This window comes from Oncorhynchus keta, chromosome 10 (assembly GCF_023373465.1).
Source record: "Oncorhynchus keta strain PuntledgeMale-10-30-2019 chromosome 10, Oket_V2, whole genome shotgun sequence".
Taxonomy (NCBI): domain Eukaryota; kingdom Metazoa; phylum Chordata; class Actinopteri; order Salmoniformes; family Salmonidae; genus Oncorhynchus; species Oncorhynchus keta.
The window spans coordinates 34,231,677-34,258,185 of record NC_068430.1 but is presented as its reverse complement, the minus strand read 5'-3'; the positions used below and the strand labels follow the sequence as shown (position 1 = coordinate 34,258,185).

General features: G+C 43.8%; 1 pseudogene; it reads left to right on the top strand.

Moving 5' to 3' along the window:
- LOC118388170 (protein OS-9-like) overlaps positions 1–26,509 on the top strand; it is a 38,654-nt pseudogene that overhangs the window by 9,662 nt on the left and 2,483 nt on the right.

Genomic DNA, 26,509 nt, shown 5'->3' with positions numbered 1-26,509 from the left:
ACAAAGGAATTCCCCTCTCTGTGGAATTGAAGCTGATCAATTTAGGTCAGATAGGTAAAAGTCTATGGGTTGTTTGACAGAGTAGACCTGATGTAATGTTTGATGGCTGCAACTTGGCATCCAACACAAAACACAACACTCTACAAACCATTCATGAGGCAAACAAAGTTGTTCGTGAACTGAAATCACAAGTGACTCAAGTTTCAGCATGTGGGGCGGCAGGGTAGCCTAGTGGTTTGAGCGTAGGACTAGTAATTGGAAGGTTACAAGTTCAAATCCCCGAGCTGACAAGGTAGGTGAGAATCTTCCTTCACCCATCTTTTGGAGCGGCAGCGTAGCCTAGTGGTTAGAGTGTTGGACTAGTAACCGGAAGGTTGTGAGTTCAAACCCCCGAGCTGACAAATCTGTCGTTCTGCCCCTGAACAGGCAGTTAACCCACTGTTCCCAGGCCGTCATTGAAAATAAGAATGCCTGGTTAAAAAAAAAAAAATGATCAGAAGGGCTGTCCGAAGCACTCTTGCTGGGAAACCCTTGCTCTTGCGGATGGAATTGACAATGCCATCTTTCTGGCAACTCAGAGCTTTGAGACAAAACGGCACATTTCTACCCGTAGTTTGTGTCACTCCTTAGACTTTTGTTGTCAAGTCAACCAAGTCTGTCAAGTCAAAAGACTTTGTCTTGAGATTAGCAGCATCAAGGAATTTATTCAAGTACAGAGAAGCCAGTGGATTCTGTGGTCAGCCACAAAGGAACAGCTTGCTGACGGACTAAAAAGGTGCTCCTAATGGAAAGTGGCACACAACCCATTTGTAATGGTAACTTAAATAATAGTTGGGCTATTTTAATTATTTTGTTGATGTTTTATTTGTCTTTAAAGAAAAGTGGGAGATTAAGTTAATGTTTTAAGTATCCTTATATCTCTGTTATTATGATGCAATCACTCTGTTAATTAGAACGCCTGTGCGGTAGTCTCATTGTTGATGGATCTGGCCTGAGTGCAATGGCAACCATATATTGTTGAAATATGGTTTAGTAAACGCTATTAAACTGTGTCGTCGGCAAACTTAATTTTGTTGGAGTCATGCAGTCGTGGCTGAACAGGGAGCATAGGAGGGGACTAAGCACGGACCCCTGAGGGGCCTCCATGTTCGGGTCAGTTTGGAAGATTTGCTGTTGCCTACCCTCACCACCTGGGGGCCACCTCCCAGGATCTAGCTGCATGGGGAGATGTTCAGTCCCAGGGTCCTTAGCTTAGTGATGAGCTTTGAGGGCACTATGGCGTTGAAAGGTGAGCTGTAGTCAATGAACAGTATTCTCACATAGGGTGTTCCTTTTGTCTAAGTGGGGAAGGGCAGTGTGGAGTGTAAAATATATTGCGTCATCTGTGGATCTGATGGGCCGGTATGCGAATTGGAGTGGGTCTGGGATGAGGGTGTTGATGTGAGCCATGACCAGCCTTTCAAAACATTTCACGGCTACAGATGTGAGTGATACGGGGCAATATTCATTTAGACAGGTACCTTACCTTGGAACATGTAGGTATTACAAACTGGGTCAGGGAGAGGTTGAAAATGTAAGTGAAGACACTTGCCAGCTGGTCAGTGCATGTTCTAGTAATCCGTCTGGGAATGTTAACCTTTTTCAAGGTCTTACATCAGCTCCGGAGAGTGTGATCACACAGTCATCCAGAATAGCTGGTGATCTCACACATGGTAGGCTCGCGTCTGAGTTTCGCTTTGTAATCTGTGACAGTTTGCAAGCCCTGCGGGATTACTTATAAGTGTCCGGGATAGTGTCCTGCTCCTTGAAAGCGGCAGATCTAGCCTTTATCTTGATGTGGATGTTGCCTGTAATCCATGGCTTCTGGTCAGGATATGTACATACGGTCATTGTAGGGACGATGTCCTTGATGCAGTTATTAATGAAGGCTGGTGTGGTAAACTCCTCAATGCCATTGGATGAGTCCCGGAACATATTCCAGCCTGTGCTAGTGAAACAGTCCCATTTCGCTAGCACAGAGTTCAGTTACCTTTCCTTTCTTGGGTACAGGAACAATGGTGGATATCTTGAAGTGGGGACAGCAGACTGGGATAGGGAGAGATTGAATATGTCAAACACTCCAGCCAGCTGGTCTGCACATGCTCTGAAGACGCAGCTAGGGATGTCGTCCGGGCCGGAATCCTTGCGATGGTTAACACACGTAAATGTCTTACTCACGTCAGCCACGGAGATCAAGAGCTCACAGTCTTTGGGAGCGGGCCGCATCGATGGAATAAAGTGGGCGAATAAGGTGTTTAGCTTATTCTGGAGCGAGACGTCATTGTCCGCGACGTGGCTGGTTTTCCCTTTGTAATCCGTGATTGTCTGTAGACCCTTCCACATACTTTTTTTATTTCTATTTAACCTTTATTTAACTAGACAAGTCAGTTAACATCTCTAGGGGATGTGGGACGGTAGAGTCCCACCTGGCCAACATCCAGTGAAATTGCAGAGTGCCAAATTCAAAACAGAAATACTCATACAAGTGTTATACATCGGTTTAAAGATTAATTTATTGTTAATCCAACCACGGTGTCAGATTTCAAAAAGGCTTTACGGTGAAAGCATACCATGCGATTATCTGAGAACAGCACCCAGCAGACAAATCATTACAAACAGTTACCAGCCAAGTAGGAACCATATATAGTTGAAATATGGTCAGAAATAGTGATAAAATTAATCACTTACCTTTGATGATCTTCATATGGTTGCACTCACAAGACTCCCACTTAATAAATGTTAGTTTTGTTCGATAAAGTCCCTCTTTTATATCCAAAAACCTCAGTTTTGTTTGCACGTTTTGTTCAGTAATCCACAGGCTCAAAGGCAGTCACAACAGGCAGACGAAAAATCCGAAAAGTATCAGTAAAGTTCATAGAAACATGTCAAAAAATGTTTATAATCAATCCTCAGGTTGCTTTTAGTCATAATTAATAATATTTCAACCGGACAAAAGCTTTGTCACTATAAAAGGAAAACAAGAAAGGCGCGCAAAAACCTCTGGGACACTGCAGTGTCTACTCATTCAGAGTGGTCTTACTCCCTCATTTTTCAGAATACAAGCCTGAAACAATTTCTAAACACTGTTGACATCTAGTGGAAGCCATAGGAAGTGCAATTTGAGTCCTAAATCAATGGAATATGTATAGGCAGTCAATGGAAAACATAAAAAAATCCCACTTCCTGGATGGAATTTTCTCAGGTTTTCGCCTGCCATGTCAGTTATGTTATACTCGCATACCTTATTTTAACAGTTTTTGGAGTGTTTTCTATCCAAATCTACTAATTACATGCATATCCTAGCTTCTGGGCCTGAGTAGCAGGTAGTTTACTTTGGGCACACTTTTCATCCAGAGGTGAAAATAGTGCCCCCTTCCCTAGTGAGGTTAAGAACAAATTCTTATTTACAATGATGCCCTACCCCGGCCAAACCCTAACCTGGACGACGCTGGGCCAATTGTGCATCGTTCTATGGGACTCCCAATCACGGTCGGTTGTGATACAGCCTGGAATTGAACCAGGATCTGTAGTGGCACCTCTAGCCCTGAGATGCAGGGCTTGATTAAAAGTCTGCACACCCAGTAGCTCTCCAGACTGAGTGTTAACCACATGTTTTATACAGTTGCCTAACAGGTTAAGTGCCTTGCTCAATGACAGGGGATGGTATATGGGGTCAGAGAGCAGCCTCGCAGTGTCAATACCACATTACGCTTACTTTTGTAAACGTACATAGACGCTGCCTATTGTTGGGTATGGAAATTTGGTGAAAAGTCATGAAATTTCATCTGTCAATGTGTATGAACCCTGAACTAAGGTACGGGTAGGGCTCAGGTATCACAAAATGTATCACTATCATTTTGAATCTGAGCCATTTGCTTGTGCTCTGTTGCGCAGTACAGTCATATCTATCCAAGATCATAACACGGTGTCAGAAGTGCTTCAACCGAGTCAAATATTAAATGGAAGAGATTATTTCACAGAAAATAATGTTCCTTGAGTTTTGTCGGAGTTTAGAGTGACAAAGTAGCTAATAGCTAACTGCTCCCTCATTGAGCAGAGCAGTCCGAGCAGAGTAGACCAAGCAGAGCTGTTGCTATGGTTACTCACAGCCGCTTAGAGCAGAGCGCATGCAGAGCTAGCTGCGCGCAGGGAGCTAGTGAAAGACCAAGAGGAGCAGCTAATGGATTTACTAATGGAGGAAGTTATTTCTGATTTTGGGCCAGGCCTTAAATTTGGCAGAAGCAATCGGACCTGGGTAGGGCCTAAACGTCACTGGCATGGATAGAACTCAGGCTTACAATTCATGCCTGTGCAGGGCTCTACCCTATACAGCTTGTTGAGCTACCCGCTAATATGTAACTAACTGGCCCTATCGTTTAGAAGAAAACGCAGTTTCAAGTTGACAGCTGTCAGATAGGCTTCTTGCTTAGCTAGTTAATTAACATTAGCTAACTAGCTTGCTATTTTCCAAGTAATGTTACAGGAAAATACAAGAGTAACTGATGTAATACAGTCTGTTTTATCTAACATTATGTCATGTTTGACACATTGTAGTATAAGACAGACGAAATCATGCTTGTGTCCAGCAAATACAAGCAGATGTATGAATGCCGCCTTCCAGCCCAGGCAGTGAGGTTTCACCAGGACCGAGCCTCTGAGCCTGACTCCCAAGGCTACACCGGACCAAGCATCCCAGACTTGCTCAAGCCTATGCACACTGCCCCTTGCCTAGTGAAGGTCAGACACAAACCACAGAAGACTAAGGGGAGGAATACAACATCACTACGTAGAGACGCATACTGCATCAACAATCAATAAACTGTTTTCAGGCCTCTCTACACCAGAACTATTGCAGACAGTTATAAGTAATAAAGTGATGCTTTAAAGGAAATGAAAGGGCATATGTTTGCCCAGGCAGATGCTTTTGCAATGAGTTGTGCAACTTGTATTGATAGTTAAATCTCAATCATGCTTATCGGATTGGTCAGTTTGCATTCCCTAACCAAATTGTGACATGCTACCTAACTTTACTGTATATTGATGAAGAGGTCAATCTGAAGGTTGGACTTGTAATCTACCAGAGTTTGAGTTGGACAGACTATATACATATTAGAATTAGATGTCTGGTTGATGATCATGTGATTGTAAGAGGAAGGGAACAGAATGCAACTTCTCGTTATAAAGCAGTCTATATTCTATTTAATCTAGCATTGGAAGGCCACTCAACATGGATGAAACAGTCAGAGATCACCAAGCGCAACATAGCTTCTGCGTGTAAATCAGCTAGAAAGATGTGTCGGCATCGAGTAATTGTCTCTGGCCCCCTCCCAGTTAGGGGGAGTGATGAGCTCTACAGCAGAGACTCACAACTCAATCGCTGGTTGAAAACTGTTTTCTGCCCCTCCCAAAAGATAGAATTTGTAGATAATTGGCCCTCTTTCTGGGACTCACCCACAAATAGGACCAAGCCTGACCTGCTGAGGAGTGACGGACTCCATCCTAGCTGGAGGGTTGCTCTCATCTTATCTACCAACATAGACAGGGCTCTAACTCCACAATGAAATAGGGTGCAGGCCAGGCAGCAGGCTGTTAGCCAGCCTGCCAGCATAGTGGAGTCTGCCACTAGCACAGTCAGTGTAGTCAGCTCAGCTATCACCATTGAGACCGTGTCTGTGCCTCGACCTAGGTTGGGCAAAACTAAACATGGCGGTGGTCGCCTTAGCAATCTCACTAGGATAAAGACCACCTCCATTCCTGTCATTATTGAAAGAGATCACGATACCTCACATCTCAAAATAGGGCTACTTAATGTTAGATCCCTTACTTCAAAGGCAATTATAGTCAATGAACTAATCACTTATCATAATCTTGATGTGATTGGCCTGACTGAAACATGGCTTAAGCCTAGTTTTGTCCCATGGAATAAATGTTGTGGATCTTAATGTTTTTCCTCATAATCCTGGACTATCGGACCACCATTTTATTACGTTTGCAATTGCAACAAATAATCTGCTCAGACCCCAACCAAGGAACATCAAAAGTCGTGTCAAAATTACGGACTCCTCTTTAAATCTGCGTATTCCTTCAAAGCTCAGTTGTCCTGAGTCTGCACAACTCTCCCAGGACCTAGGATCAAGAGAGACACTCAAGTGATTTAGTACTATATCTCTTGATACAATGATGAAAATAATCATGGCCTCTAAACCTTCAAGCTGCATACTGGACCCTATTCCAACTAAACTACTGAAAGAGCTGCTTCCTGTGCTTGGCCCTCCTATGTTGAACATAATAAACGGCTCTCTATCCACTGGATGTGTACCAAACTCACTAAAAGTGGCAGTAATAAAGCCTCTCTTGAAAAAGCCAAACCTTGACCCAGAAAATATAAAAAACTATCGGCCTATATGGAATCTTCCATTCCTCTCAACATTTTTAGAAAAGGCTGTTGCGCAGCAACTTACTGCCTTTCTGAAGACAAACAATGTATACGAAATGCTTCAGTCTGGTTTTAGACCCCATCATAGCACTGAGACGGCACTTGTGAAGGTGGTAAATTACATTTTAATGGCATCGGACCGAGGCTCTGCATCTGTCCTCGTGCTCCTAGACCTTAGTGCTGCTTTTGATACCATCGATCACCACATTATTTTGGAGAGATTGGAAACCCAAATTGGTCTATACGGACAAGTTCTGGCCTGGTTTAGATCTTATCTATCGGAAAGATATCCGTTTGTCTCTGTGAATGATTTGTCCTCTGACAAATCAACTGTAAATTTCAGTGTTCCTCAAGGTTCCGTTTTAGGACCACTATTGTTTTCACTATATATTTTACCTCTTGGGGATGTTATTCGAAAACATAATGTTAACTTTCACTGCTATGCTATGACGCACAGCTGTACATTTCAATGAAACATGGTGAAGCCCCAAAATTGCCCTTGCTAGAAGCATGTGTTTCAGACATAAGGAAGTGGATGGCTGCAAAAGTTCTACTTTTAAACTCGGACAAAACAGAGATGCTTGTTCTAGGTCCCAAGAAACTAAGAGATCTTCTGTTGAATCTGACAATTAATCTTAATGGTTGTACAGTCGTCTCAAATAAAACTGTGAAGGACCTCGGCGTTACTCTGGACCCCGATCTCTCTTTTGAAGAACATATCAAGACCATTTCAAGGACAGCTTTTTTCCATCTACGTAACATTGCACAAATCAGAAACTTTGTCCAAAAATGATGCAGAAAAATGAATCCATGCTTTTGTCACTTCTAGGTTAGACTACTGCAATGCTCTACTTTCCGGCTACCCGGATAAAGCACTAAATAAACTTCAGTTGGTGCTAAATACAGCTGCTGGAATCCTGACTAGAACCAGAAAATTTGATCATATTACTCCAGTGCTAGCCTCTACACTGGCTTCCTGTCAAAGCGAGGGCTGATTTCAAGGTTTTACTGCTAACCTACAAAGCATTACATGGGCTTGCTCCTACCTATCTCTCTGATTTGGTCCTGTAGGAAATACCTACACGTACGCTACGGTCACAAGACGCATGCCTCCTAATTGTCCCTAGAATTTCTAAGCAAACAGCTGGAGGCAGGGCTTTCTCCTATAGAGCTCCATTTTTATGGAACGGTCTGCCTAGCCATGTCAGAGACGCAAACTCGGTCTCAACCTTTAAGTCTTTCCTGAAGACTCATCTCTTCAGTGGGTCATATGATTGAGGGTAGTCTGGCCCAGGAGTGGGAGGGTGAACGGAAAGGCTCTGGAGCAACGAACCGCCCTTGCTGTCTCTGCCTGGCCGGTTCCCCTCTTTCCACTGGGATTCTCTGCCTCTAAACCTATTACAGGGGCTGAGTCACTGGCTTACTGGGGCTCTCTCATGCCGTCCCTGGAAGGGGTGCGTCACCTGAGTGGGTTGATTCACTGATGTGGTCATCCTGTCTGGGTTGGCGCCCCCCCTTGGGTTGTGCCATGGCGGAGATCTTTGTGGGCTATACTCAGCCTTGTCTCAGGATGGTAAGTTGGTGGTTGAAGATATCCCTCTAGTGGTGTGGGGGCTGTGCTTTGGCAAAGTGGGTGGGGTTATATCCTTCCTGCTTGGCCCTGTCCGGGGGTGTCCTCGGATGGGGCCACAGTGTCTCCTGACCCCTCCTGTCTCAACCTCCAGTATTTATGCTGCAGTAGTTTGTGTCGGGGGGGCTAGGGTCAGTTTGTTATATCTGGAGTACTTCTCCTGTCCTATTCGGTGTCCTGTGTGAATCTAAGTGTGCATTCTCTAATTCTCTCCTTCTCTCTTTCTTTCTCTCTCTGAGATCCTGAGCCCTGGGACCATGCCCCAGGACTACCTGACATGATGACTCCTTGCTGTCCCCAGTCCACCTGGCCGTGCTGCTGCTCCAGTTTCAACTGTTCTGCCTTATTATTATTCGACCATGCTGGTCATTTATGAACATTTGAACATCTTAGCCACGTTCTGTTATAATCTCCACCCGGCACAGCCAGAAGAGGACTGGCCACCCCACATATGCTCTCTCTAATTCTCTCTTTCTTTCTCCCTCTCGGAGGACCTGAGGCCTAGGACCATGCCCCAGGACTACCTGACATGATGACTCCTTGCTGTCCCCAGTCCACCTGGTCGTGCTGCTGCTCCAGTTTCAACTGTTCTGCCTTATTATTATTCGACCATGCTGGTCATTTATGAACATTTTAATATCTTGGGCATGTTCTGTTATAATCTCCACCCGGCACAGCCAGAAGAGGACTGGCCACCCCACATAGCCTGGTTCCTCTCTAGGTTTCTTCCTAGGTTTTGGCCTTTCTAGGGAGTTTTTCCTTGCCACCATGCTTCTAAACCTGCATTGCTTGCTGTTTGTTTTTTTTGGGGGTTTTAGGCTGGGTTTCTGTACAGCACTTTGAGATATCAGCTGATGTACGAAAACGTCATTCTTTATGACTGCAGACGAAAGACTGGTGGACATATGAGTTCTGCTATGGACAACACATTAGACAGTACCATCTTGAGGGTAAGACTTACTTTCAACAACTATTTAGAAAAAAGTTAACAGAACAAGTAGCAACAGCTGGATCCTTCTTGTTTGTACTCACCGTTTACACTTTCACCTTTTTACTTTCGTTACTTACTCTGGTGTTGACCTGTCTGTCAAGTGCTGCTGCATCACATGGTGTCACCTACCTGACGCTACTTTATCTATTTAGATTTCGGTCATGCCTCTAATTATTGGGTCTGTTTTTATCTCTCCACAGACACAGGTGTCAAAGGGGATGTTTTCTTCCCAGGTTACTATGATTCAGAGTTTGACTGGATCAATGAAACAGCCAAGATAAAATGTTTGTTTGTCTGTTGCATGAAGCCTCCCTCCTCTCTCCCCTCCATAGCATTTTGACATACCTTGTTGTGCTACTGTAGTGTACTCTTCTCATACATAGGACTAAAGAGTTTTTCGATGTATACTTGCTGGCAAATATGAAATGAGCATGTTGCATGAACCAATATAATTTATTTTTATAGAAAAATCTCAAGCTGTTTCGGTTTGTTTCTTGTTTTATTTTTCACCCATTGTACTGTAGTTCAAGTAGAGTTGGAGTGAGTGCTTGGAAGGTACGGGCTGCTTGTTAGTTTTGGAACACAGCATGTACCTTGTTCAGGTTGATGACATGATGAGGGAAAGAACATCGTGAGCCTGTTGACTTGACTCCTTCAGCTTAAGTGACTCTCCCCTGAGACTCACACTGTGATGTTCTATGCAATTTGGTAATTTAGTAGGATGTCCATGGTCTATAAATTGATATTCTCCAGAGGCCCAGCAATTCATTTTGTCCTTTCTAGTGGACATCAGTTCTCATCAAGAAATGTCCTCTGTAGTGGACACCCAGATGCCGCTACTATGTTTTTTAACTACTATACCCATTGACTGTAATGTACATTGGTCTTTGTTTTGGGGGGGGTGGGGGGGGGCTCAGGAGAATAGACACTGTATATAGTATGTGGACACCCCTTCAAATTAGTGGATTCTGCTATTTCAGACACACCTGTTTCTGAAAGGTGTATAAAATCGAGCAAACAGCCATTCAATATCCATAATATCCACTCAGTAACTTTCAATGTGACACCGTCATAGGCTGCCACCTTTCCAAAAAGTCAGTTTGTGAAATGTCTGCCCTGCTAGAGCTGCCCGGTCAACTCTGTGCTGGTTTTGTGAAGTGGAAATGTCTAGGAGCAACAACGGCTCAGCATGAAGTGCTAGGCCACACAAGCTCACAGAACGGGACCGCTGAAGTGCGTAGCGAATAAAAATCATCTGTCCTCGGGTTGCCACACTCACTACCGAGTTCCAAACTGCCTCTGGAAGCAACATCAGCACGAGAACTGTTCGTTGTGAAGCTCGCTGCCATTGAACTCTGGAGCAGTAGAAATGCGTGATGAATCGTATATCACCATCTGGGCAGTCCGACGGACGAACCTGGATTTGGCAGATGCCAGGAGAACACTACCTGCCCCAATGCATTGTGCCAATTGTAAAGTTTGGTGGAGGAGGAATAATGGTCTGGGGCTGTTTTTTGTGGTTTGGGCAAGGCCCCTTAGTTCCAGTGAAGGGAAATCTTAACTCTCCAGCATACAATGGCATTCTCTCATTCCTGTTTCAGCATGACAATGCCCCCGTGCACAAAGCGAGGTCCATACAGAAATGGTTTGTCGAGATTGGTGTGGAAGAACTTGAGTGGCCTGCACAAATCCCTGTCCTCAACCCCATTGACCACCTTTGGGATGAATTGGAACAAGAGGTTGACGATTAATCTGAATGGCCGATTAATTAGGGCCGATTTCAAGTTTTCATAACAATCGGAAATCGGTATTTTTGGGCGCCGATTTGCTAATTTTTATTATTTTTTAATTTATTTTTTATATACCTTTATTTAACTAGGCAAGTCAGTTAAGAACACATTCTTATTTTCAATGACGGCCTAGAAACGGTGGGTTAACTGCCTTGTTCAGGGGCAGAACGACAGATTTTCACCTTGTCAGCTCAGGGGGATCCAATCTTGCAACCTTACAGTTAACTAGTCCAACGCAATAACGACCTGCCTCTCTCTCGTTGCACTCCACAAGGAGACTGCCTGTTACGCGAATGCAGTAAGCCAAGGTAAGTTGCTAGCTAACATTAAACTTATCTTATAAAAAACAATCAATCATAATTACTAGTTCACTACACATGGTTGATGATATTACTAGATATTATCTAGCGTGTCCTGTGTTGCATATAATCTGACGGAGCATACAAGCATACAAGTATCTAAATATCTGACTGAGCGGTGGTAGGCAGAAGCAGGCACGTAAACATTCATTCAAACAGCACTTTCATGCGTTTTGCCAGCAGCTCTTCGATGTGCGTCAAGCATTGCGCTGTTTATGACTTCAAGCCTATCAACTCCCGAGATGAGGCTGGTGTAACCGAAGTGAAATGGCTAGCTAGTTAGCATGCGCTAATAGCGTTTCAAACGTCACTCGCTCTGAGCCTTCGAGTAGTTGTTCCCCTTGCTCTGGTGGTGGTGGCTGTCGTTGTGTTGCTGGTTCGAGCCCAGGGAGGAGCGAGGAGAGGGATGGAAGCTTATACTGTTACACTGGCAATACTAAAGTGCCTATAAGAACATCCCATAGTCAAAGGTTAATGAAATACAAATGGTATAGAGGGAAATAGTCCTATAATTCCTATAATAACTACAACCTAAAACTTATTTCCTGGGAATATTGAAGACTCATGTTAAAAGGAACCACCAGCTTTCATATGTTCTCATGTTCTGAGCAAGGAACTGAAACGTTAGCTTTCTTACATAGCACATATTGCACTTTTACTTTCTTCTCCAACACTTTGTTTTTGCATTATTTAAACCAAATTGAACATGTTTCATTATTTACTTGAGGCTAATTGATTTTATTGATATATTATATTAAGTTAAAATAAGTGTTCATTCAGTATTGTTGTAATTGTCATTATTTCAAATAAATAAATAAATAAAAATCGTCCGATTAATCGGTATCGGCTTTTTTGGGCCTCTAATAATCGGCATCGGCGTTGAAAAATCATAATCGGTCGACCTCTAATTGGAACACTGACTGCGAGCCAGGCCTAATCGCCCAATATCAGTGCCCGACCTCACTAATGCTCTTGTGGCTGAATGGAAGCAATTCCCCCGCAGCAATGTTCCAACATCTAGTGGAAAGCTTTCCCAGAAGAGTGGAGGCTGTTATAGCTGTAAAGGGGGGACCAACTCCATATTACTGTTCACTTACACATATGGACTAATACATACACACTTAATCTCGCTCTCTTCTCTCACTCTCTTTCTCTCTTTTCTCCTCTCTTTTTTCTCTGGATTACAATTATCATCATGAATATTAAGGCTATACGCACTACATGTTACACACATAGACATTCAAACATGCAAATTGGCAAAGTTATTATTTATTTGGACATCACACATTATAGTCTTACTCTTATACAGACATCGTACACACTCTGAAACTATCCGCCGCCATTGTCGCAACCCCTATTACCAGCCTGGTCAACCTCTCTTTCATATCGTCTGAGATCCCCAAGGATTGGAAAGCTGCCGCAGTCATCCCCCTCTTCAAAGGGGGAGACACCCTGGACCCAAACTGTTACAGACCTATATCCATCCTGCCCTGCCTATCTAAGGTAATCGAAAGCCAAGTCAACAAACAGGTCACTGACCATCTCGAATCCCACCGTACCTTCTACGCTGTGCAAACTGGTTTCCAAGCCGGTCACGGGTGCACCTCAGCCACGCTCAAGGTACTAAACGATATCATAACCGACATCGATAAAAGACAGTACTGTGCAGCCGTCTTCATCGACCTTGCCAAGGCTTTCGACTCTGTCAATCACCATATTCTTATCGGCAGACTCAGTAGCCTCGGTTTTTCGGATGACTGCCTTGCCTGGTTCACCAATTACTTTGCAGACAGAGTTCAGTGTGTCAAATCGGAGGGCATGCTGTCCGGTCCTCTGGCAGGCTCTATGGGGGTGCCACAGGGTTCAATTCTCGGGCAGACTCTTTTCTCTGTATATATCAATTATGTTGCTCTTGCTGCGGGCGATTCCCTGATCCACCTCTACGCAGACGACACCATTCTATATACTTCCGGCCCGTCCTTGGACACTGTGCTATCTAACCTCCAAACGAGCTTCAATGCCATACAACACTCCTTCCGTGGCCTCCAACTGCTCTTAAACGCTAGTAAAACCAAATGCATGCTTTTCAACCGTTCGCTGCCTGCATCCGCACGCCTGACCAGCATCACCACCCTGGATGGTTCCGACCTTGAATATGTGGACATCTATAAGTACCTAGGTGTCTGGCTAGACTGTAAACTCTCCTTCCAGACTCATATCAAACATCTCCAATCGAAAATCAAATCAAGAGTCGGCTTTCTATTCCGCAACAAAGCTTCCGTCACTCACGCCGCCAAACTCACCCTAGTAAAACTGACTATCCTACCGATCCTAGACTTCGGCGATGTCATCTACAAAATTGCTTCCAACACTCTACTCAGCAAACTGGATGCAGTTTATCACAGTGCCATCCGTTTTGTCACTAAAGCACCTTATACCACCCACCACTGCGACTTGTATGCTCTAGTCGGCTGGCCCTCGCCACATAATCGTCGCCAGACCCACTGGCTCCAGGTCATCTACAAGTCCATGCTAGGTAAAGCTCCGCCTTATCTCAGTTCACTGGTCACGATGGAAACACCCACCCGTAGCACGCGCTCCAGCAGGTGTATCTCACTGATCATCCCTAAAGCCAACACCTCATTTGGCCGCCTTTCGTTCCAGTTCTCTGCTGCCTGTGACTGGAACGAATTGCAAAAATCGCTGAAGTTGGAGACTTTTATCTCCCTCACCAACTTCAAACATCTGCTATCTGAGCAGCTAACCGATCGCTGCAGCTGTACATAGTCTATTGGTAAATAGCCCACCCATTTTCACCTACCTCATCCCCATACTGTTTTTATTTATTTACTTTTCTGCTCTTTTGCACACCAATATCTCTACCTGTACATGTCCATCTGATCATTTATCACTCCAGTGTTAATCTGCAAAATTGTAATTATTCGCCTACCTCCTCATGCCTTTTGCACACAATGTATATAGACTCTCTTTTTTTCTACTGTGTTATTGACTTGTTAATTGTTTACTCCATGTGTAACTCTGTGTTGTCTGTTCACACTGCTATGCTTTATCTTGGCCAGGTCACAGTTGCAAATGAGAACTTGTTCTCAACTAGCCTACCTGGTTAAATAAAGGTGAAATAAAAAAATAAAAATAAATAAACTCACTAAATCACATCCAATATCATGCACATCAACTTACTCAGATTTAAGACACACATAATATCTTGTCTCAATTTTCAAACATTTGTGGCACTGGCTCACAGGCAAACAGGCAAGGGAATAAAACATATATTGCTAGAACCTATTTAAAAAAATATATCTAAATATCATACATTTGAAAGCTCTAGTTTGGACTGTCATAATAGCTCTGATGGCAGTAACTTTTAATTATTTCTGTCATGGACAAAGGAACTCAAAAAGTGTGATATTAATTAACAACAATTTCAATCTGAATGTGCAAATAGTTAAGAATGATTCGCAAGGAAGGTAGATCCCTTTTTTTAAATGAAAGTGAATGAAAAAGAGATTTGTCTCATTAATCTGTGGTCCAAATCGGGATGATCGATACTTCTTCGAAAATAATGATCAAATCATTATGGTAGGAGACTATAACACAGTGTTAAGTACCTCATTGGAACACAAAGGAAATCACTCTACAAACTATCATCACTGTGCCCTTAAGGAAATCACACATATTATGGACACATTAGAAATAGTGGATATTTAGAGACTAAAATCCCCAACCTAGTGAGATATACATGGAGGAGACTTAGGTATTCATGATGACTTAGCTTGATTTATCTATTTCTCTCTTGCCTCAAAGGATAAAAAAGTTTTAATAGGAGACGGAATGCGATTGGATCATCATCTAATTGGCCTTCACATAACTCTTATAACATTTCTACGTGGATGGGGATATTGGAAATTTAATCAAAGTTTACTGGAGGACAACTTATTTTTAACTAAGACTAAATTATTTATAACTGAATTTTTCCAGGAGAATATAGGAACAGCAAACCCACTTATTGTTTGGGATACCTTTTAAATGTACCTTCAGAGGTCATTCAATTGCTAAAGAGACTAGACTAACAAGGGAAATACATGAACTAATCGTACAGGTTGATAGCAATAAAAACAATATCACAGAGATACAAAATAAGTTAAAGGAAAAATAAAAATAACTTGAACTTATTCCAGGACGATCTAATGTAATCTATTACAAAAAATAAAGCAAACTGGATGGAATATGGACAAAAATGCACAAAATTATTCCTCAATCTCCATCACAGGAACACTGACAAAAATAATTTGCAGAAACTCGTTACTGAAGACGGAGTCATCTATGATTCTCAGAATATTTTAAGCAGATGTTCTCTGTTCCGTCTCCTCCTCTCCCACTGAATGAAGATTACGGTAAGGAATTCTTTCCAAATAATACAAAAAATGTAACATTTAACAAATGTACAGAAAAATAACTTTTTGAAAAATAAAATTTTGAGGCTATTAAATCCTTTCAGTCTGGAAAAAACCCCAGGGCTCGATGGCATACCGGTAGAGGTATATGAAGCCTTTTTTTAAATACTAAAAGCTCCAATGTTAGATTGTTTAACTACTCCTATAGAAATGGTAGTCTGTCAGGTACTCTGCAGGAAGGTCTGATTTCACTATTATTAAAACAAGAACTTGTGCCATACAGACTGCATGGTACCATTCCATGGTACAGGGTATATGAGTTGATATATAAAATGATGCATGTTTCAAGACTTCGTGCTTTTCAGCAAAAATTATTATTTGGAATTCTTGCCACCAACAAAGTGATGAAAATTTGGGGCATAAAATCATCGAAGCTCTGCAGATTTTGTTGTGAGGATACAGAATCAATAGACCATTTATTTTGGTATTGCCCTCAGGTAGCCTGTTTCTGGTCTCTGGTTCAGGAATGGCTGACAATGCATAACATTGATCTAAAATTGACACTAGAAATAGTACTGTTAGGAGATCTGGAGAGACCGGGTGAGTCAATTACTAATACTCTTAGTAAAAGTATTTATCTTCAACAATCTGTGGATTCTATGCGATTAGATAGATTGAAATTGTACGTTAAAAATCACAGCATAGTTGAAAGATATGTTGCATAGAAATCCGAAGAGGGTGGCCAGCAGAGATAGGTGGGATGGGCTGAGGGAAGCTGAGGGTTGGGATGTGGAATTGGAGACAAGTGAGAGTAGAGTTGCTGGGCGGGAGATAGAATGATGGTCAAAGATAAAGTGAAAAAATAAAGTCAATATAAAACTGAGGGGCAGTGTTTTTACAGCTAATGCTGGTTTGCCTGAGGCTGATGCCGTGCAGGTGTTTGTACACATGCATATACACACTCTCATTCAAATAAAACATACACGGACACACACATATGTAAATAGTGTGGGGGGTCTTGTCGCTGACTCCTCGTCTGTCTGCTCATCCACTGTCTCCTCATCACCGGTCAAAATCTCATCAAGAGTCTTCAGCTCCACTGAGATCTGCTCCACTTTATGTTTTGTGTCCGCTGAACATGAGAGCGGAGGGTCCCCGCTTTTTGGGGGGACCTTGTGGGAGACCTGTCGACGTGCCCTTGAGCAGGGCGTTGACCCCGGATGCTTCTGTGTGTTGCTCCGAATGGGAGTCTGTTGGATGACTGGTGTGGTGTAATTGTTGAGCAGCTTCACTACAAGTATATTGAATGTTTTGGATATTCAATAAAAAATATATTTAAAAAATCCATATTAATGCCCATGATTTTGGAATGAGATGTTCGATGAGCAGGTGTCCACATACTTTTGGTCATGTAGTGTAAGAGCTGGCAAATACCATCGTCAGTAAAAAATGATCTATTTCTCTTTTGAAATTACAGCCTGCCGTACTGCATCAATACCAACGAGTGTGTGTATACCAGTGTAATACACACACACTAATAAAGCTCATTTTCTCTATCCTTCCCCTCCCAGGCCTCCAAGCAGCACAGGTTGAAGCGCTACCACAGTCAGAGCTATGTCAACGGCTCCAAATGTGACCTGAACGGGAGCCTCAGGGAGACTGAAGTCAGGGTGAGAGACGGTTTCTTAAGATTGCAATAACAACCTGAACAACCTGTTTTATATTAAATAAATATTGAATAAATATGTAAAACTGCAAACACATCAGATATGACTGGTGTGACTCCTTGACAAACTGTGACCCCTGATCTTTTGTGGTCTGTGTTTTTCAGTTTGTGTGTGAGAAGGGGTCGGGTGACTACGTGGCCCGTGTGGATGAGCCCCAGTCCTGTCGCTACGTACTGACGTTCCACACCACCCGCACCTGCCTGCACCCCTTCATGTGTCCGCCCTCCACCGCCAAGCCCCAGGGCATTGTGTGCCAGCCAGCCCTCAGCACCAAGCAGTACATGGACTATGTCAAGGCCCAAGTCTGTGAGTAATCAGGCAGGATTGAGGTCTGTGGGAGGCTGCTTACTCTTCATGTATTGTGATATGAAGCCTGGCTAAATATTTTATTTCACAAGACCTGAGGAATAATGTAACCTTCCTTCTCTCTATCGCTCTCATGTTCAGCGGACACAAAACGTAAAGTGGAGCAGATCTCAGAGGAGCTGAAGACTCTCGATGAGATCTTGACCGGTGATGAGGGGACAGATGGCACAGCGGATGAGCGGACAGACGAGGAGTCAGCTACACCAACCGAAGTACCAGATGTCCTGGGGTCAGACACAGAAGGTTCAATGCCCATTTCTTGCATCAAAGTACTTAATTTTTGGGGTGTGTGTTGGTCTGATAGGAGACACCACTAATTTCTGTGAGGGAGTGACACATCCAGGGGGTACCACAGCAACTGACACACTTCAGAGCATCAGGTACACACAGTCAGTGATCATAATATCTTTCAACTTTAGTCTTCCACAGGATGGCGCCAACAGCTTTCTGTTTTGACAGACTGGAGAGGGTGCCTTTGATAATCAGCTCACAGATAATGAGGTCACAGAGGATGGTAATTAATTGACATTTATAAACACTACTCACTACAATATCACATCTGATGCTTTGAAGTGTCATCCTTTTGGTTCATTTCTATCAGGTGTTTTTGATTCCTCGCAGCTTTTGGAGATGAAACATTCAACCCCAAGGTCATCACAGACCCTACAAGACCTGATGAAATTTGTGCAGCATCTAAAAGAGAGCAACAGAAAGGTTGGTGCCGCCTTCAGGCCAGGCTATGGAACAGTTACAGTTTTCCCCATAGCCGTGGATTCATAATCAAATCAAATCACATTTTATTTGTCACATACACACGGTTAGCAGATGTTAATGAGAGTGTAGCGAAATGCTTGTGCTTCTAGTTCCGACAATGCAGTAATAACCAACAAGTAATCGAGCTAACAATTCCAAAACTACTACCTTATAGACACAAGTGTAAGGGGATAAAGAATATGTACATAAAGATATATGAGTGAGTGATGGTACAGAGCGGCATAGGCAAGATACAGTAGATGGTATTGAGTGCAGTATATACATATGAGATGAGTATGTAAACAAAGTGGCATAGTTAAAGTGGCTAGTGATACATGTATTACATAAAGATGCAGTAGATGATATAGAGTACAGTATATACATATACATATGAGATGAATAATGTAGGGTATGTAAACATTATATTAGGTAGCATTGTTTAAAGTGGCTAGTGATATATTTTACATAATTTCCCATCAATTCCCATTATTAAAGTGGCTGGAGTTGAGTCAGTGTGTTGGCAGCAGCCACTCAATGTTAGTGGTGGCTGTTTAACAGTCTGATGGCCTTGAGCTAGAAGCTGTTTTTCAGTCTCTCGGTCCCAGCTTTGATGCACCTGTACTGACCTCGCCTTCTGGATTATAGCGGGGTGAACAGGCAGTGGCTCGGGTGGTTGTTGTCCTTGATGATCTTTATGGCCTTCCTGTGACATCGGGTGGTGTAGGTGTCCTGGAGGGCAGGTAGTTTGCACCCGGTAATGCGTTGTGCAGACCTCACTACGCCCTAGAGAGCCTTACGGTTGTGGGCGGAGCAGTTGCCGTACCAGGCGGTGATACAGCCCGACAGGATGCTCTCGATTGTGCATCTGTAGAAGTTTGTGTGCTTTTGGTGACAAGCCAAATTTCTTCAGCCTCCTGAGGTTGAAGAGGCGCTGCTGCGCCTTCTTCACGATGCTGTCTGTGTGGGTGGACCAATTCAGTTTGTCTGTGATGTGTACGCCGAGGAACTTAAAACTTACTACCCTCTCCACTACTGTTCCATCAATGTGGATAGGGGGGTGTTCCCTCTGCTGTTTCCTGAAGTCCACAATCATCTCCTTAGTTTTGTTGACGTTGAGTGTGAGGTTATTTTCCTGACACCACACTCCGAGGGCCCTCACCTCCTCCCTGTAGGCCGTCTCGTCGTCGTTGGTAATCAAGCCTACCACTGTTGTGTCGTCCGCAAACTTGATGATTGAGTTGGAGGCGTGCGTGGCCACGCAGTCGTGGGTGAACAGGGAGTACAGGAGAGGGCTCAGAACGCACCCTTGTGGGGCCCCAGTGTTGAGGATCAGCGGGGTGGAAATGTTGTTGTTGTTGTACCCTCACCACCTGGGGGCGGCCCGTCAAGAAGTCCAGTACCCAGTTGCACAGGGCGGGGTCGAGTCCCAGGGTCTCGAGCTTGATGACGAGCTTGGAGGGCACTATGGTGTTAAATGCCGAGCTGTAGTCGATGAACAGCATTCTCACATAGGTATTCCTCTTGTCCAGATGGGTTCGGGCAGTGTGCAGTGTGGTTGAGATTGCATCGTCTGTGGACCTATTTGGGCGGTAAGCAAATTGGAGTGGGTCTAGGGTGTCAGGTAGGGTGGAGGTGATATTGTCCTTGACTAGTCTCTCAAAGCACTTCATGATGACGGAAGTGAGTGCTACGGGGCGGTACTCGTTTAGCTCAGTTACCTTAGCTTTCTTGGGAACAGGAACAATGGTGGCCCTCTTGAAGCATGTGGGAACAACAGACTGGGATAGGGATTGATTGAATATGTCCGTAAACACACCAGCCAGCTGGTCTGCACTGTATTGTCCTCAAAGCGGGCAAAAAAGTTACTTAGTCTGCCTGGGAGCAAAACATCCTGGTCCGTGACTGGGCTGGTTTTCTTTTTGTAATCCGTGATTGACTGTTGACCCTGCCACATACCTCTTGTGTCCGAGCCGTTGAATTGAGTTTCTACTTTGTCTCTATACTGACGCTTAGCTTGTTTGATTGCCTTGTATTCGGTCATGTTTCCGGTCACCTTGCCCTGATTAAAAGCAGTGGTTCAGGCTTTCAGTTTCACGCGAATGCTGACATCAATCCACGGTTTCTGGTTTGGGAATGTTTTTATCGTTGCTATGGGAACGACATCTTCAACGCACGTTCTAATGAACTCGCTCACCGAATCAGCGTATTCGTCAATGTTGTTGTCTGACGCAATACGAAACATATCCCAGTCCACGTGATGGAAGCAGTCTTGGAGTGTGGAATCAGATTGGTCGGACCAGCGTTGAACAGCGTTGACCTCAGCGCGGGAGCTTCTTGTTTTAGTTTCTGTCTGTAGGCAGGGATCAACAAAATGGAGTCGTGGTCAGCTTTTACGAAAGGAGGGCGGGGCAGGGCCTTATATGCGTCGCGGAAGTTAGAATAGCAGTGATCCAAGGTTTTCCAGCCCTGGTTGCGCAATCGATATGCTGATAAAATTTAGGGAGTCTTGTTTTCAGATTAGCCTTGTTAAAATCCCCAGCTACAATGAATGCAGCCTCCGGATAAATGGATTCCAGTTTGCAAAGATTCAAATAAAGTTTGTTCAGAGCCATCGAAGTGTCTGCTTGTGGGGGAATATATACGGCTGTGATTATAATCGAAGAGAATTCCCTTGGTAGATAATGCGGTCGACATTTGATTGTGAGGAATTCTAAATCAGGTGAACAGAAGGACTTGAGTACCTGTATGTTGTTATGATCACACCACGTCACGTTAACCATGAAGCATACGCCCCCACCCCTCCTCTTACCAGAAAGATGTTTGTTTCTGTCTGCGTGATACGTGGAGAAACAGCTGGCTGCACCGATTCCGATGGCGTCTCTCCAGTGAGCCATGTTTCCGTGAATCAAAGAACGTTACAGTCTCTGATGTCCCTCTGGAATGCTACCCTTGCTCGGATTTCATCAACCTTGTTGTCAAGAGACTGGACATCGGCGAGAAGAATGCTAGGGAGTGGTGCACGATGTGCCCGTCTCCGGAGTCTGACCAGAAGACCGCTCCGTTTCCCCCTTTTACGAAGTCGTTTTTTTGGGTCGCCGACTGGTATCCATTCCGTTGTCCTGGGTGAAAGGCAGAACACAGGATCCGCTTCGCGAAAGTCATATTCTTGGTCGTACTGATGGTGAGTTGTCGCTGCTCTTATGTTCAGTAGTTCTTCTCGACTGTATGTAATGAAACCTAAGATGACCTGGGGTACTAATGTAAGAAATAACACGTTAAAAAAAAACTGCATAGTTTCCTAGGAACGCGAAGCGAGGCGGCCATCTCTGTCGGCGCCGGAAGTTCCATTTCTGCAGGAATACCATTTCTGTGTATTTAAATTTCAATATGGTTATTTGACTTCCCTTTCAGAAAACACAAAATGAAGCCGAAAGAGAGGCACTGAGGAAGGAAAAGGAGAGACGTGGAGCCGAGGATGAGGATGAAGAAGAGCGTCTCCTGCGGCAGGAGTTTGATGAAGAGATAGCTGGCCTTTTACCCTTTAGTGTGTACTTTACTGTATTTATTCTTCGGATATCAGTTTTCTGGTGGAAAAGTAAAAAAAATGACTAGGGGACATCTTTAATATTTATATTATTTCAGTCATATTTACTTGACAGGCTCAATGGTGCTGTCTTCCTTTGACTTGATGGGCTTCTCTCTATGTTCTAGGCTCAGCAGGAGCTGGACACAGAGGGTCTGAACGGGGAGTTTGACCTCACTCAGGCCACCCAGACTCTTGAGACATCTCTGGACAAGCTGCTGAACCGCTTAGAGGACAAAGACGCCGGGGACACAGAGGCAGAGCACCTGACAGAGGGAGGCCAGAAGGCCAATGACCCAGCCAGGGGCAGCCCCAGCCTGGCCCCCCAACAGCCAGGTAACTGGGCTCTCCACCAAAGGCTCCACTCACTGGGCCTGGGTCTATGTGTTCATAGTTCAAACATCTAACTTCTGTGTATATTCATTTCTTGTTCCATCCCATATTCAGTACCTTTGGAGATTTGAGGTTCAATGCTCAAGGGAGATTAAAACCGCTGTAGGCTATATCAGCATACTGACTATATGAAGAGAAATTATAGAATAGCTTCAATATGCTGGATTCATGTAGTTAGATTTTATTTGCCACGGTCACTGCTGGCATACAGTACTAGTCCAAAATTAGTAGGTTTTTCTTTATTTTTGATTATTTTCTACATTGTAGAATTATAGTGAAGACATCAAAACTATGAAATAACACAAATGGAATCATGTAGTAACCAAAAAAGTGTTACATTTAGATGTGTTTATTTTAGATTCTTCAAAGTAGCCACCCTTTACCTCTGACAGCTTTGCTGTGTTGGGTCATTGTCCTGTTAAATTCCATATGTGTTATTTCATAGTTTTGATGTATTCACTATTATTCTACAATGTAGAAAATAGTAAATAAATAAATAAAGGAAAAACCCTTGAATGAGTAGGTGTGTCCAAACTTTTGACTGGCACTGTACATTTTAAGTTACGACATTGTAGAAAAAAAGCCCTTTTCAATTACATGTGAGTAAGACACTTCTATAACAGATCCCCCCTACATCCTGCTTCCCCACGTATACTTGTTGGGAGGGGACCTCTCTTTGTCTCTCGTCTCGTCACACCAAACCAAGCGACTTGACGACCATGTTCAAATCAGAGTTACTAAGTATAAGACGAGCAGCAGCCCCGATGGGGAGGTCGAAGTTCAGGAGATGGGCGAAGGCGACCTCCAGTGGCAGCATATTAAGGACATGGTTAAAGGACAGCTAGAGAAGGCGGGACTGAAGGCCGAAGGTAGGAGGGGGGGGTGGCCAAAAAACACATGGCCTATCGCTCTCTTTTCCGCCTGCTTTCTTTAGCGTATGATCATGCAAAGCTCCTCTCATCTAATTTTGGTCGGGTTCTAAAAATAGAATGACACAACAGAGCTACGCATCATCTCTTATCTATTGAAATTCTCTTTTAAAATTCCCTTCCACAGATCACTATTGGGGTGTTGCAAAGATCCTGTGTGAACATGTTATCTGAGGAAGTTTCTGGGTGTGCTTGCGATAATTACATTTCACAATAGGATTTGGCCTCACAGCATGAAATATTTATGTACAAGAGGTGTACAGTAGTGGCCAAAAGTTGAGAATAACACACATTAATTTTCACAATGTCTGCTGCCTCAGTTTGTATGATGGCAATTTGCATATACTACAGATTGTTATGAAGAGTGATCAGATTAATTGCAATGTCCCTCTTTGCCAAGCAAATGAACTGAATCCCCCCAAAACATGTCCACTGCATTTCAGCCCTGCCACAAAAGGACCAGCTGACATCATGTCAATGATTCTCTCGTTAACACAGGTGTGAGTGTTGACGAGGACAAGGCTGGAGATCACTCTGTCGAGCTGATTGAGTTCGAATAACAGACTGGAAGCTTCAAAAGGAGGGTGGGGCTTAGAATCATTGTTCTTCCTCTGTCAACCATGGTTACCTGCAAGGAAACAAGTGTCGTCATCATTGCTTTGCACAAAAAGGGCTTCACAGGCAAGGATATTGCTGCCAGTAAGATTTCACCTAAATCAACCATTTATTGGATCATCAAGAACTTCAAGGAGAGCGGTTCAATTGTTATGAAGAAGGCTTCAGGGCGCCCAAGAAAGTCCAGCAAGCGCCAGGACCGTCTCCTAAAGTTGATTCAGCTGCGGGATCGGGGCACCACCAGTACAGAGCTTGCTCAGGAATGGCAGCAGGCAGGTGTGAGTGCATCTGCACGCACAGTGAGGCAAAGACTTTTGGAGGATGGCCTGGTGTCAAGAAGGGTAGCAAAGAAGCCACTTCTCTCCAGGAAAAACATCAGGGACAGACTGATATTCTGCAAAAGGAACAGGGATTGGACTGCTGAGGACTGGGCTAAAGTCATTTTCTCTGATAAATCCCCTTTCCGATTGTTTGGGGCATCCGGAAAAAAGCTTGTCTAGAGAAGACAAGGTGAGCGCTACCATCAGTCCTGTGTCATGCCAACAGTAAAGCATCCTGAGACCATTCATGTGTGGGGTTGCTTCTAAGCCAAGGGAGTGGGCTCACTCACAACACATTTTCCCTAGAGCAACTTTTCCCAACCACCCAGGAACAGTTTGGTGACGAACAATGCCTTTTCCAGCATGATGGAGCACCTTGCCACAAGGGAAAAGTGATAACTAAGTGGCTCGTTGAACAAAACATTGATATTTTGGGTCCATGGCTAGGAAACTCCCCAGACCTTAATCCCATTGAGAACTTGTGGTCAATCCTCAAGAGGCAGGTGGACAAACAAAAACCCACAAATTCTGACAAACTCCAAGCATTGATTATGCAAGAATGGGCTGCCATCAGTCAGGATGTGGCCCAGGAGTTAATTGACAGCATGCCAGGGCAGATTGTAGAGGTCTTGAAAAAGCAGGGTCAACACTGCAAATATTGACTCTTTGCATCAACTTCATGTAATTGTAATAATATAATAATAATAATAATATAATAATAATAATAATAATATAATAATATATATATATAATAATATATTAATTGTCAACTAAAGCCTTTGACACTTATGAAATGCTTGTAATTATACTTCAGTATTCCATAGTAACATCTGACAAAAATATCTGAAGACACTGAAGCAGCAAACTTTGTGGAAATTAATGTGTCATTCTCAAAACTTTTGGCCACGACTGTAGATGCAACAGTGACACTGTCTCATCCATTTTCATAATCCGCCTTTAATGTGCTTTCCATGTGCAGTTTCTGTTCTCTGTTCTTATTTCTGAAGTGTTTGCTTTCTGTATCTGGTATTGTGATAGAATCTTTCCAGTAGGGTTTCTGGCTGATATTCAAGACCATATTTGTGCACAGTTGCACATTTCAAGCTGCCCATGTGTAATGTGTTTGTTGTATATTTATACTGTATGTGTATGAGAGGTTAGGCGATGTGGCATCTTTTGCCTGTTTGTATGCATTTGCTTTGTTTGATGTAAGTGAAACAGCTATAAGTATTGTAACTTTATTGTATTTCTTTTAAGGTAAAATTGAGGTGAAGATTTGAACACTAAGGACAGCTGAGGATCAGTGGCTGACTGAAGAAGATACTAAGTCATTCAGAGAGCTGCTCATCAACCTGCTCATCAACCTCTTGGTAATCACAATGACAAGTATCATAATCCTTTTAAATACACCACAGATGGGTTGTCTTATTTTTAGTCTATAAAAAGTGTTTTTTTTTATACATTTACATTTAAGTCATTTAGCAGACGCTCTTATCCAGAGCGACTTACAAATTGGTGCAAACACCTATGACAACCAGTGGAACAGCCACTTGCATCTAAATCTTGTTGGGGGGGGAGTGAGAAGGATTACTTACCCTTACTTACCCTATCCTAGGTATTCCTTGAAGAGGTGGGGTTTCAGGTGTCTCCGGAAGGTGGTGATTGACTCCGCTGTCCTGGCGTCATGAGGGAGTTTGTTCCACCATTGGGGGGCCAGAGCAGCGAACAGTTTTGACTGGGCTGAGCGGGAACTGTACTTCCTCAGTGGTAGGGAGGCGAGCAGGCCAGAGGTGGATGAACGCAGTGCCCTTGTTTGGGTGTAGGGCCTGATCAGAGCCTGGAGGTACTGAGGTGCCGTTCCCCTCACAGCTCCGTAGGCGAGCACCATGGTCTTGTAGCGGATGCGAGCTTCAACTGGAAGCCAGTGGAGAGAGCGGAGGAGCGGGGTGACGTGAGAGAACTTGGGAAGGTTGAACACCAGACGGGCTGCGGCGTTCTGGATGAGTTGTAGGGGTTTAATGGCACAGGCAGGGAGCCCAGCCAACAGCGAGTTGCAGTAATCAAGACGGGAGATGACAAGTGCCTGGATTAGGACCTGCGCCGCTTCCTGTGTGAGGCAGGGTCGTACTCTGCGGATGTTGTAGAGCATGAACCTACAGGAAC